A 12,144-nucleotide genomic window follows, 5' to 3' on the forward strand; every position below is an offset into this window, starting at 1 on the left:
GTGAACTGGAGAAATTTGAAGAGATTAATAAAGATTTTAAGATATCTTTTGTGCATATTCAACGCCCTGTTAATATTTTTGGATGTAAGTGATATTTTGAAAGGTAAATTAAAGTAGAAAAGTATACATGTGAATATTTTCTTTTTCAAAGTCTTTCAAAAATACATTTTTCATAAATGATTTATGTTCTATACACCTGATGAAAACTCTTATTTTAACTCTATTCAACAGTCATTTTTTGGAGTTATAAGTTACAAGTGTTGTCAGTCTACCCTTATAGGTCATTTAAAATTTACCAGTTTTTCTTACTTGTAGGTAGTTGAAAACCCTTTCATTTACCAGTTTGCCAGCCTGCTTAAAATCATTGGCTAGTAGTATAATAATGGATAAAGAAAAATGTATGTTGACGAGTAGTGCTTTTTGTATTTCTTTCATTTATTCACTGATTTCTTTATCTCTTAAGAAGTCAAGATTCTTTTCACACATTGGGTTGATTTCATCAAATGACAAGACTTACATATAACTGCTCTCTTAGTATGTTTTCATTCTTTTTTAGATTTTAATACAATTGACATATAATATTATATTAGTTTCAGGTATACATAGCTTGAAGAAATCTTGATGATAGCCTTCTGCAAAAACCAGAATAAAAATGCTTTTTCCACATCTAAAGTGAGATTGTTAGCATCTGTATATATTCAAAGAAGGTAGCAAATTATAAAATCAGTACATTCAGCCTGTTGTATCCACAGGTTCTGCATTCACAGATTGAAAATATTCAGAAAAAAGTTACACTATTGCTGACGTTTACTATGTAGGTAGGCCTATGATGGTTGCATCTGTACTGAATAGTACAGACTTTTTCCTTGTCACTATTCCCTAAACAATATAGCATGACAGCTATTTACATAACATTTACAGTGTATTAGGTACTTTCCATGATCTAGAAATGATTTAAAGGATGTGGGAGGATGTGCATGGGTTATATGCAGACTACAGTAAGGAACTTGAGCATTTGAAGATTTTGGTATTGGCTGGGGGTCCTGGAACCAATCCTCTGCTGATACTGAGGAGGGTGTATATAAAGTGTAAAAATATTTTTTTCTAGGTTTTTATGTTGTTTGTTTTCTGTTTACACCTTAACAGTCTTTGAATATTGACGTGAAGAAGAATCGTCTACCTTAAGTACATTTTATAATCCCTAAACCGCTGAGTATTAAAAAGTGAATGGCAGGGAAGGAAAGGTATAGTCTAAAGGCATTTTTACAAATAAAAAGGGAATTTTTAAAGAGTCCCAAATTAAACAAGTAAAATACCAATCTGTAACTAACTTAAACAATGATACATTTGGAGATAACTGCTTTGCTGCCAGGGAAATCCCATAAGCAAGACTGAACGATTACAGTATGTGTATTTTCACCTCTCAACAGCACAAGGCAAGTTACCAGATAAGTATAAATACATAGGAAGGGGGAAAAATGTATCTTTCTGAAGCTAAACAAATGTTTTATATTCATAGTATTTCAGGGCCAAGTTAAGTAATTTTGTGATGGAATTAGACTTGCCTATTCAGAGTACCTATTCTGAGTACCTGCTCTTTTTTTCTTTTAATGTTTTTATTGATTTCAGAAAGAGTAAGGGAGAGGGAGAGAGAGAAACATCAATGAAGAGAGAGTCACTGATTGGCTGCCTCCTGCACTTGCCCCTACTGGGGATCAAGCCCAGAACCCGGGCATGTGCCCTGACCGGGAATTGAATCATGCATGATCTTCTGGTTCATGGGTCAGTGCTCAACCACTGAGCCACGCCAGCCAGGCCAGAGTACCTGCTCTTGAATTCATTGATCCTAGACTCCCACAGTCAGGGTCTAGATCAGGTTTCAGCAATGTGTAGCTTTTTGCTATGACCCGCTGTCTTTGTTGCTTTCAGAAGTTCAGCTCTAAGACTTGTCTTCTTCCCCTCTATCCTTTGAAAGCAGTGCTTCTTATTTCCACCTCACACACCTCTGTCCTCCCAAACTTCAGTGTGTTACTTTCCTCCTCACTGCATATAGTCATAGGGGTTTGGATCTTGGCACCCCACTGTTAGGAAGCAGTTTTATATTTAAAGCTTTGCTTCTCTTAATAGTGCTCTATTTTGCTCTGATGACAATGAAGTATCAGGGTTGGCAGCAGCAGTAAGAGGCCACCTTGAAATGCACAGTGAGAACATGCTCTTCTGAAACACTGTTGAGAAATAAATGCCTGTCTCAGTATTTTAGTTTTCTTTTTCCTCATGTCCATTTCCTGCTTTAAGACTTTGGATATTTGTTAAGGTTTGGGGACTTCTGAATATATATGTAGAAAGTTCCATATAAGACATTCATTCGATATTCAGCAAGCATTTGGTATCATCTGTGTCCAAGATGCTGTGCTAAATGTTATGAGGGATATGAAGACGTAACTGAAGGTCTGGCCTGTAAAGGTGATGAGTTGGCAAGAGCATGCTTTTCGTTAACTTTTGATGCTACTTATCTTACAATATTTCTTGACTGTACACTTTTTCATCTTTATTTAAGGCTCTGGCTGAGTCCCCACAATTATGTTTGGTCTCTATGATACTGGAGTAACTAGTTTGTCTCAGAGAAGACAAAAGAGACTAAAGGAAGAATTAGAGATTGATGGGAAATAGGTGAAACAGCCTTATGTATATATTTGAGGTTATAGTGTTACCAGTTGTAAGTGGTATGGAATCTAGAGAAAAATTAGGTCAGTGAGAATTTACTTGGTTAGAAAAATCTTCAAAATGATTATGTGACTTGACTGTACCATAGGGAGAGTATATCAGGTAGGAAACAGTATGAGCGCAGTCAAGCATTTGAAATAGTGTGGGGTTTTCATTGGGATCTGGATGGACAGAGTAGAAGGTTCATACTGGTGCATAGCTGTAGGAATGAGGAGACGGAGCAGGTTTTTAAAAAGCAACTTTATGGACTTTTTTTTTCCATACCATAAAATTCACTCACTTAAGTATGCAGTTACATTGATTTTAGTATATTAATAGGATTGTGCAACCCTTATCACAATCTAATTTTAGAGCATTTCATCACCCCCAAATGAAACCTGCTACCCATTAGCAGTCCCTTCCCCTTCCCACCCCCAGCTGTAGGTAACCTAAAACTATATAGGTTTACCTCTTCTGGAGCATTTTATATAAATGCAATCATACAACATATGGTCTTTTGTGCCTGGCTTCTTTCATTTAGCACAGAGTTTTTGAGGTCATCCATGTTGTAGCATAAATCAGTACTTCATTACTTTTTATATTTAACTAATATCCTATTGTATAGATATACAGCATTTGTTTATTTAGCAGTTGATGGATATTTGGATTGTTTCCACCTTTTGGCTATAATGAATAATACGACTATGAACATTTGTGAAAACATTTGGATGAGTATATATGATTTCATTTCTCTTGAGTGGAATTGCTGATAACTCTGTTTTGAGAAACTGCCAAAGCATTTTCCAAAGTGACTGTACCATTTTACATTCCCATCAGCCATGTATGAGGCTTCCAATTTCTCCACATCGTTGCCAACACTTATTATTGCCCTTCTTTTTTTATTATAGCCATATCAGAGTGTGTGAAGTGGTATCTTATTGTGGGTTTTCTTTTCTATTTTTAAATTGATTTGCGAGAGAAAGAGAGAAACATCAATTGGTTGCCTCCTGTTGGCACCCTGACTGGGATCCAACCCTCAGCCTAGATATGTGCCCTGACTGGGAATCAAACCTGTCACCTTATGGTGTATGGGATAACTCTCCAGTCAACTGAACCACACCAGCCAGGGCTATGGGTTTTCTTTTTGCCTTTGCTTCAAATATTTACAGTTTATATGTAAATGTGTTATTCACATTTAGGCTTTTAATTTCAATTCTTCTATACCGAAGTGTGATAGATAAATGGTTACACAGTATGAAATTAAATTAGACAGAAAATCTAAGAGTTCATATAATAGGAACTCTACTCAAGTGTAGAATTTATACACTTGAGTACTTTTTAAAGTGAAGAAGGAACTGAAAGTGTAGGGCTGTGAAATGGAACTCCAGGAGATGTGTAATTTCATATCTGAATCTCGTATTGTGGAAAACCTCATGCTGAGAGTCTGACACTGAATCTCATACTGTGTACTGAAGTTTGGCATTAGGTTAGTGTGCGTTTTTTTAAATTATTTTGGTTATATATGTGTATGTGTGTGTGAGTATATGTATCATAAAATTTCCATTTTAAACTTAAGTGTACAGCTTAATGCCATTAATTATATTTACAGTGTTCTGTAACCATCACCACTGTTTCCTAAACCTCTTCATCACGCTAACAGAAACTCTATAGTAGAAACTCTCCATTCCCCTCACCCAGCCCCTTGTAACCTCTAGCCTACTTTTTTCCTCTGGATTTCTCTATCTAGATATTTTATACAAATGGAATCATACAGTATGTGGCCTTTCGTGTCCAACTTTTGCTGTAGCATGTACCAGAATTTCATTTCTCTTAATTACTGAACATGCAATGGATATACCACATTTCGTTTAACCATTCATTTATTGATGGACACTGTGTTTTGTCCACCTTTGGCTATTGTGAATAAGGTTGCTGTGAGCATTTGTGTACAAGTTTTTGTTTGAACACCTGTTTCCAGTTCTTTTGAGTAGATACCTAGGAGTGGAATTGCTGGGTCATGTGGTTATCTTATGTTTAAATTATTGAAGAACTGCCAAATTATTTTCCACAGAAGCTGAACCATATCTCATTACCACCAGCAGTATATGAGGGTTCCACTTTCGCCACATCCTCTTCAGCGCTTGTTGTGTTTGGTTTCTTTCAGTCCTTGTTATCTTCACATCCAAGGATGTGAAGTGGTATCTCATAGTGGTTTTGATTTGCCTTCCCTAATGACTAAGGATGTTGAGCATCTTTTTGTGTGACTATTGCCATTTGCATATCTTCTTTGGAGAAATGTCTGTTGCCCATTTTTAAATTAGTTTTTTGTATTTGTTTTTTTGTTGTTGAGTTTTAGGAGTTCTTTATTCTAGATACAAGCTTATCCTTCTGTCTCCCCCTTGCCTCCAGCAGTGTGAAGCCTCTGATGTTGCCCCTCAGGGGGCACAGCCTTAGGTATGCCCACTATCACCCTGAGATGGCATTGGTTCTGGCACGGCTCCTTTAGCTGTCTCTTTCCCAGACCACACCCAACTCATAATTTCCACCAACTGCAGCCTGATTGCTCCATTGAGCAGGGACTGGGCAGAAGAAAGGAGTCTCCACCTCTCTGCTGCACTTGTTGAGAACTTACCTTTAGCAACAAGTAGCTGTCCTGGGGCATAAATGGCTTCATAGACTGATTCAATCAAATCAGGGTCCTTTAAAAGTATACTTCCCAAGGTCAGTGTTTGAGATTTACTCTGACCCCAGGAAGTCTCTTCTCAGCTGTCTCTTACCTAGTTTCTCCCCTACAAACTAGCAGGTCTGGAGTTGAGCCTTTATCTCCAAATGAATCTGTCAGTCTCCTCCCAATTGCTTTTCACCACAACCACTGTATTCAAAAGCACCCTTAGTTTTGAACTTCTGCACATTCTGTCACAAGCAAAGTCAGTTCTGGGAACAGATTTGGACGTCTGTTTTATGGGATGCTTCTACCCCCAGGTAGAATCTCTGAACCAAGGCTCTGGTGCTGGAAGCAGGGACAAAGAATGCTTCTCTCTAAATGTCGTCCCAGTTTAGGAGCTGAATGCTCAATTAAGTGACCTGCAGCCCCAGGTCTCCTCGGCTGGCCTCTCCCAGCATAGACCGCCCACCCTAAGAGCCAGGGAAGGAGAAACTGGGCCTATTATTCTCAAGAGTGCCTCTCCCAAGGCAGAGCCTCTGTCCCATGAACAGTGACTGGGTAGAAGAAGGGAGCCCCCACCTCTCTGCTGCACTTGGCCAGAACTTAGCTTTAGCAACAAATAGCTGTGGGCAACATGAGAAATGCTGGCAGCTCGGCCGGGCGTGGCTCAGCGGTTGAGTGTTGACCTAGGATCCAGGCGATCGGGGTTCGATTCCCAGTTAGGGCACATGCCCGGGTTGCAGGCTCGATCCCCAGTGGGGGGCGTGCAGGAGGCAGCTGATCAATGACTCTTTCATCATTGATGTTTCTGTTTATCTCTCCCTCTCCTTTCTTCTCTGTGAAATCAATAAAGATATATTTAAAAAAGAAAGAGAGAAATGCTGGCATGTTGCCCCTCCTGCTAAAATAGTCCTCTGGCGGGGGGAGGGGTGTCAAAAAAACCCAGTATCCTTGGCTGTATCATCTGGAATGGGAATTTGTCCTGCTGAGCGGTGATGGGAAAGGGAGTGAGTGAGTTGTTATTCAAACACCACCAGCATTCAGGTCCTTATCAAGTTTTAGTAGATTTTCTTGAATAGATGTTTCTCATTTGCTATATGCCCTTAGGACCATTTCCAGAAACTTCCAATGGCTGGGTTGGGGGTGGGGTTTTTGTTGTTTTTGTTTTGTAACTCACCAACTTCTCTGAGGGGCGGTTCTGCAGAACTCCCACACTGTCTTGCCAGAAGTAAGGGTAAAAAAAACAAAAACAGCTAGTCACTTTTAGACTTTTACCTCTACAGTCCTCAGTTTCCTGACTTGCAAAATGTGACTGTTGGCAATGCGGGGGATGGCACCAGGTGTTAGACTGGTGAGGTCAGACCGGACCTGGGTTCAGCAATCTTGGTACTTGAGGAAAGAATTCAGAGCCAAGACTCAAACTATAAGAGAACATTTATTTATAAAATCACAGAGGTAGAAGAAGTAATTCATAGAAGAAATGGGCTAAGGAAACAAGTTATAGAGGCTAAGGAAGGGTCCTTGGAGCTTGGGAGTGAGAAAGGTAATGGTAACAGGCCTTGGGGGGAGGGGGAGGAGGAGAGGGAGGGGAAAGATGTCCCCTGTGCTAAAGGTTTTAAGGGAGGAGGTTTTAGGGGAGGTCCCAGGGGAGGGTCTCAGTAGAATACCCAGCAGCTTTCCAGGTATGTCCTTTCAGGGTCGGGGTCTCCACTGACTGACTGGTCTGCACCAGGGCAGGGGATCATTATCCAATGCAGCTGCTACTGAGGTCTGCCTTGGCCTTGGCATTGCTTGTCTGGTTTTGCTGCTTTCCGGGGTCTGGAGCTGAAGTACAACTGAGGCCTAGATGTTGTCTTTAGGGAGGAAAGGTCAGAGGGTCTAAACCAAATGACCAGCTTTATGCTAGGGGAGGAAAGGTCACCCTGGGGGCCAGGTCCCCACCCTACAATTGTCCTTTGCTAGGCACCTAAGGCTTTTCACCCTGGTGACCTTCTGTACCTGGCCCTCATCCTTGCTCTGCTCATGTCTGTCTAACTGCCTGCCACATGACTAACACTATGCTTATAAGTTGTAAGAATTAATTAAAATAATATATATGAAAACTTAAAATTGCTATTCAAAAATAGGAAAACTTACTCTGCAGGAGCAGGCTAATGTAAGCACCCAAAGTTTTTCTTTTCCAAACTGCTGTGCATTCTAGAAATGGTAACGAGAAGTTATTGGGCCTGGAATTTTGATGCTTGTAAATTTCTATGTGTAGGTTATTTACGACACACATCATTTTGGTTCTTCTTGATGCTTTCACTTTTTAATACTCTTACCTGTTTCTTTTAAACTTTTTAGATGATATGAGGGCTAACCCAGGTCAAACCTCTTTTCAAAACAATTCTTTTTCAGCTAACATTAATCTTTTTTCTTCCAGTTCCTATTGTACTTTTGTTTAGCTGGTATAGTCTGTTTTAATATTCAGTTCTTTAATGGTTTCTTGCATCAATTCTGTTTCCTCATCTAGATTGTAAGCTCCTTATGGGGAACGACTGTGTTCTCCATGCTACCTGACACAGGTGAAGCATTTGGATACCTGTTGATTATTATTTTCTGTGCCTCTTTTAGTTTGCAGAACTTTCAACCTTAAGACTTGTCATTGTCTTCTCTGTGAGGATGTCTATTGCTGTTAAGGTCTAGTCTCTACTTGTGAAAAATGCCTAGGGCATATCTAGGAAGATAGATAAGAGACAATAATATTTGCCCCTGGGCATAGGGCTACTGTTCTATATTCTTTGAATTTTTGAGTATATGTATGTGTTACTTTAAAAAAGATAATATATATAAAATAAACACAATTCAGAAGTTACAAAAGTCATTTTCCCTTCCAGCCCTAACTCCCAGCTACCTTGCTTTCTTTCCCATAGATAGTCAGAGTTTGTACCAACTTTTATTTCTGTCAGTAGTATGTGTGAGTGCTATTTCTCACGAATTAGCTGTCAGCATGTTACCAAAATTTTAAACGTTTTCCAATTTTAATTTGATGTATTACTTTTTCGGTTAAAAAAGAAAGTGCCCCACTAGATTAAGAGAAGCAAATCTGTTTCCGAGGGCACTGGGAAGAGCACTGACTGGGAGGCTGGTGCGCTCTCACTCATACTGTGCTTTTACCGCTTGCACTAAGTGAGGATCTTGTGAATTAGCACCATGGTAAAAAAAAATTCCTTTAGATCCTGAACTGATACAGCCTGCGGCTGCTGCTTCCTATTCAGAAGCCTGAGCTATTTCTTCCATCCTCTGGTATCCACCAAATGGAGTGCATTCTTAAAATGATCTAATCCCCATCAAACACACACTGGACTAAAATTGCGCAATTTGATTCATCCTGTAAATATTTGTTAAGCCTCCTTTTTTGTTGAAAGTACTGTGCTTGTCTAGTGCTATTTGACTTACAAAGTTATTTTTGTTTTGCCTCTCACCAGCATGAATTTGCAAGATATTTTTAAATGGGAAAAACAAAATTCTACAGCAATAAATGCCACCAAAATAATGTGAATTTGATTTGCATTTCCCTAATAGCTAGTGAAGTTGAACATCTTTTCATATATCTGTTGGCCATTTGTATGTCTTCTTGGGAGAGGTGTCTGTTCAGGTCTTCATGGTGGACAAGACATGGAGGCAACCAAAGTGTTCTTGATAGAGGATTTATTTCTGTCAGCAATATGATAAAGAAGATGTGGTACATATTATATTCTGGAATACTACTCATCCATAAGAAAAGATGAAATCGTGCCATTTGTAACATGGATGGGCCTTGAGAATATTATGCTAATTGAAATCAGTTAGAGAAAGCTAAGAACTGTATGATTTCCCTTATATGGGGAATATAAAACTGAAACTCATAGACACAACAGTATGGTGGTTACCAGAGGGAAGAAGATGGAGGGAGTTTAGTAAAAGATAAATGCATCCTAATATATGGTGATGGAAGATGGTTCAACTTTGGGTGGTGGGCACGCAATGCAATATACACATCATGTATCATAAAAAAATGTACACTTGAAACCTATATGATCCTATTAACCAATCTTACCCCAATAAATTTAGTTAAAAAAATAAATAAAAATATTATGTAAATAGGATTACACACTAAAAAGGGTAATGTGAATTTGAAAGCTGGCCATATTAAAAGCAAATTGTGCCCGGCCGGGTGTGGCTCAGCGGTTGAGCGTCAACCTAGGATCCAGGCGATGGGGGTTGTCAAGGCACATTCCCGGGTTTCGGGCTCGATCCCCAGTCGGTGGCGTGCAGGAGGCAGCCGATCAATGACTCTCTCATCATTGATGTTTCTCTCTCTCTCTCTCTCCCTCTCCCTTCCTCTCTCTGAAATCAATAAAGTTATATTTTAAAAAATAATAATAAAAATAAAAATAAATAAAAGCAAATTGCAAATATTACATGGATACATTTTAAGTAAAATCATTAAGAATATAAAAAACCCTGTGTAATCTAAACCCAATTGTGTTTGGGTTATAGTTTTAAGATAGTTTTAATTTGATTCACATGCCAACATTTTAACCTGAGGATAGATCAGACTAATAACATCTAACTTTTGCTAAGTATGTTAAGTCCACCAATATTTGTATAGTACTTTATTGTCATTTATGTTATTTCACTGATGTTTTTTATGTGTTAGATCACTAGACAGGGTTTCTAAAAGGAATAATCTATCTTATTAGTTTAAGTAATCCAAACAGAAAAAAAAAATAGCAATACTAAATATTTATTTATTATTTTTTAATCCTCACCAAAGGATATTTTTAAATTGGTTTTTTTAGAGAGAGGAAGGGAGAGAGAGAAAGACAGACACCTAGAGACATTGATGTGAGAGAGAAACATCGATCAATTGCCTCCCAGAGGTGCCCAGGCTAGGGATCAAACCTGCAACCTTTTGATGTATAGGATGACACTCCAGCCAACTGAGCTACCCCTCCAGGGCTTAGTATTTATTGAATACCAGGTACATTTCAGGTACCATGTCGAGTTCCTTTATGTATTACATAATCTTTTCAGCGACCTGTTGACATAGGAGTTAGTTTGTTGTCTTGTACGTTGTTGTGTAATACCTGGCATGTTTTCTGGCACATGGTAGGAGCTCCATAAATATTTGTTGAATAATATGAGGAAATTAGGCTCAGACAGAAAAACTTATCAAAAACCACACAGAAGGAGACAGTTGTAGTGTAAACAAGATCTGTTTGACTATACAGTAAATGCTGTTTATACACACCACACTAACTCCTGAAGTTGGCTTTTGAGAAAAGATACCAAAACTTTGACTATAGTTCTTAGGTTAAAGAAGACTCCTTTTATTAGGTCCCAGACAACTGTTAAGAATGAACACCACACTGAAGTAATACATCCTAGCCATTTCTTTTAGCCTCTCTTCTACGGCAACCTTGTTTTTCCTGGGGGAAGGAAAATAGCATTTACTGATAACCTGCTTTGGCAAGAACCACGAGTACTATTCTTTTTTGTGTAAACTATTAGTAATGCTTAATTTTTTAAATAAGTATTGTATAGATGTCAAATAATATAAGCTATATAGACATTATAAGGCATATACCTGTACCTACAACTCAACTGAAGATGAACATTATTAGTACCTTTGATTCCCCACTTTGCCTTCTCCATCTATGCTGATTTTGTGTTTATTGTTCCCATGTTTTAAAAAAAAAATAGTTCTACCACATGGATGAACCCCTAGGCAAAATATTGTTTGCATGATTTTCATCTTATATAAGTGGAATCGTACTATTCTTCTGTGATGAACTGTTTTTTTTTCCCTCTCAGTATTATGTTCCAATTAAATAAAAATATCTGGGAAGTAGGATTCAAGCATTAGTATATTTAAGACTCTCTAGGTGGCCTTGGCCAGTGTGGCTTAGTTGGTTGGAGCATTGTCCCATACACCGAAAGGTGGAGGGTTTGATCCCCAGTCAGGGCACTTGGGGGAGGCAGCCAATCCATGTTTCTCTCTTTCTTTCTCTCTCTTCCTCTCTCCCCTTCTACCCCCTCCCCTTCTCTCTAAATATCAATAATAGTAAAATTTTAAAAAGACTCTCCAGGTGATTTGAATGTGTCTTCAAGGATATATACAGAATAGTAGAAGTGCATGTTCATAGCCCCAGCTTTGCTAGATAAATCCACATTTTTACAGGAAGGGAAGAATGAATTTATACTCCCACCAGCAGGGTGTGCTGTTCTACATCTTTGCCAACACCTGATATTTTTAGTCTTTTAAATTTTTGCCAATCTCATGGATATAAAATGGGATCGTTATGTGATTTTAATTTGCTTTTCTCTAATAACTATTGAGATTGGGAATATTTTCTTAGGTATTGGCCACTCATTTTCTCTTCTATAATATTTTCTGTTGTGTTGCCTTTACATATCAGGTTTTATTTGTTTGTTTGTTTTTGTTAATCCTTACCTGAGGATATTTCCATCCATCTTTAGAGAGAGTGAAAGGGAGGGAGGGTACATGCCCTTGACTGAAAATCAAACCCATTACCCTGAAGCTCTAACCACTGAGCCAAATCGGCCAGGGTTACATATCAGTGTTTTTATATTCTGCATAATTTTAATCCTTTGTTGAGTATATTGTTGCTGAAGTTTCTCCCAGTTTATGGCTTGCCTTTTCTCTTTCTCTATACTATCTTTTGATAAACAGAGTTCTTAATTTTAATGTAGTCAAGTTTCAGTCTTTTTCTTTATGGTTTGTTCTTTTC

General features: G+C 38.4%; 1 protein-coding gene across 3 annotated transcripts in view; it reads left to right on the forward strand.

The window, feature by feature from the left end:
* The window catches only part of NARS2 (asparaginyl-tRNA synthetase 2, mitochondrial), a 101,973-nt gene that overhangs the window by 11,878 nt on the left and 77,951 nt on the right, over positions 1-12,144 (forward strand). The window lies entirely within an intron of this gene.

The sequence above is a fragment of the Miniopterus natalensis genome, chromosome 11 (genome assembly GCF_054644295.1).
Source record: "Miniopterus natalensis isolate mMinNat1 chromosome 11, mMinNat1.hap1, whole genome shotgun sequence".
In the NCBI taxonomy this organism is placed as follows: Eukaryota; Metazoa; Chordata; class Mammalia; order Chiroptera; family Miniopteridae; genus Miniopterus; species Miniopterus natalensis.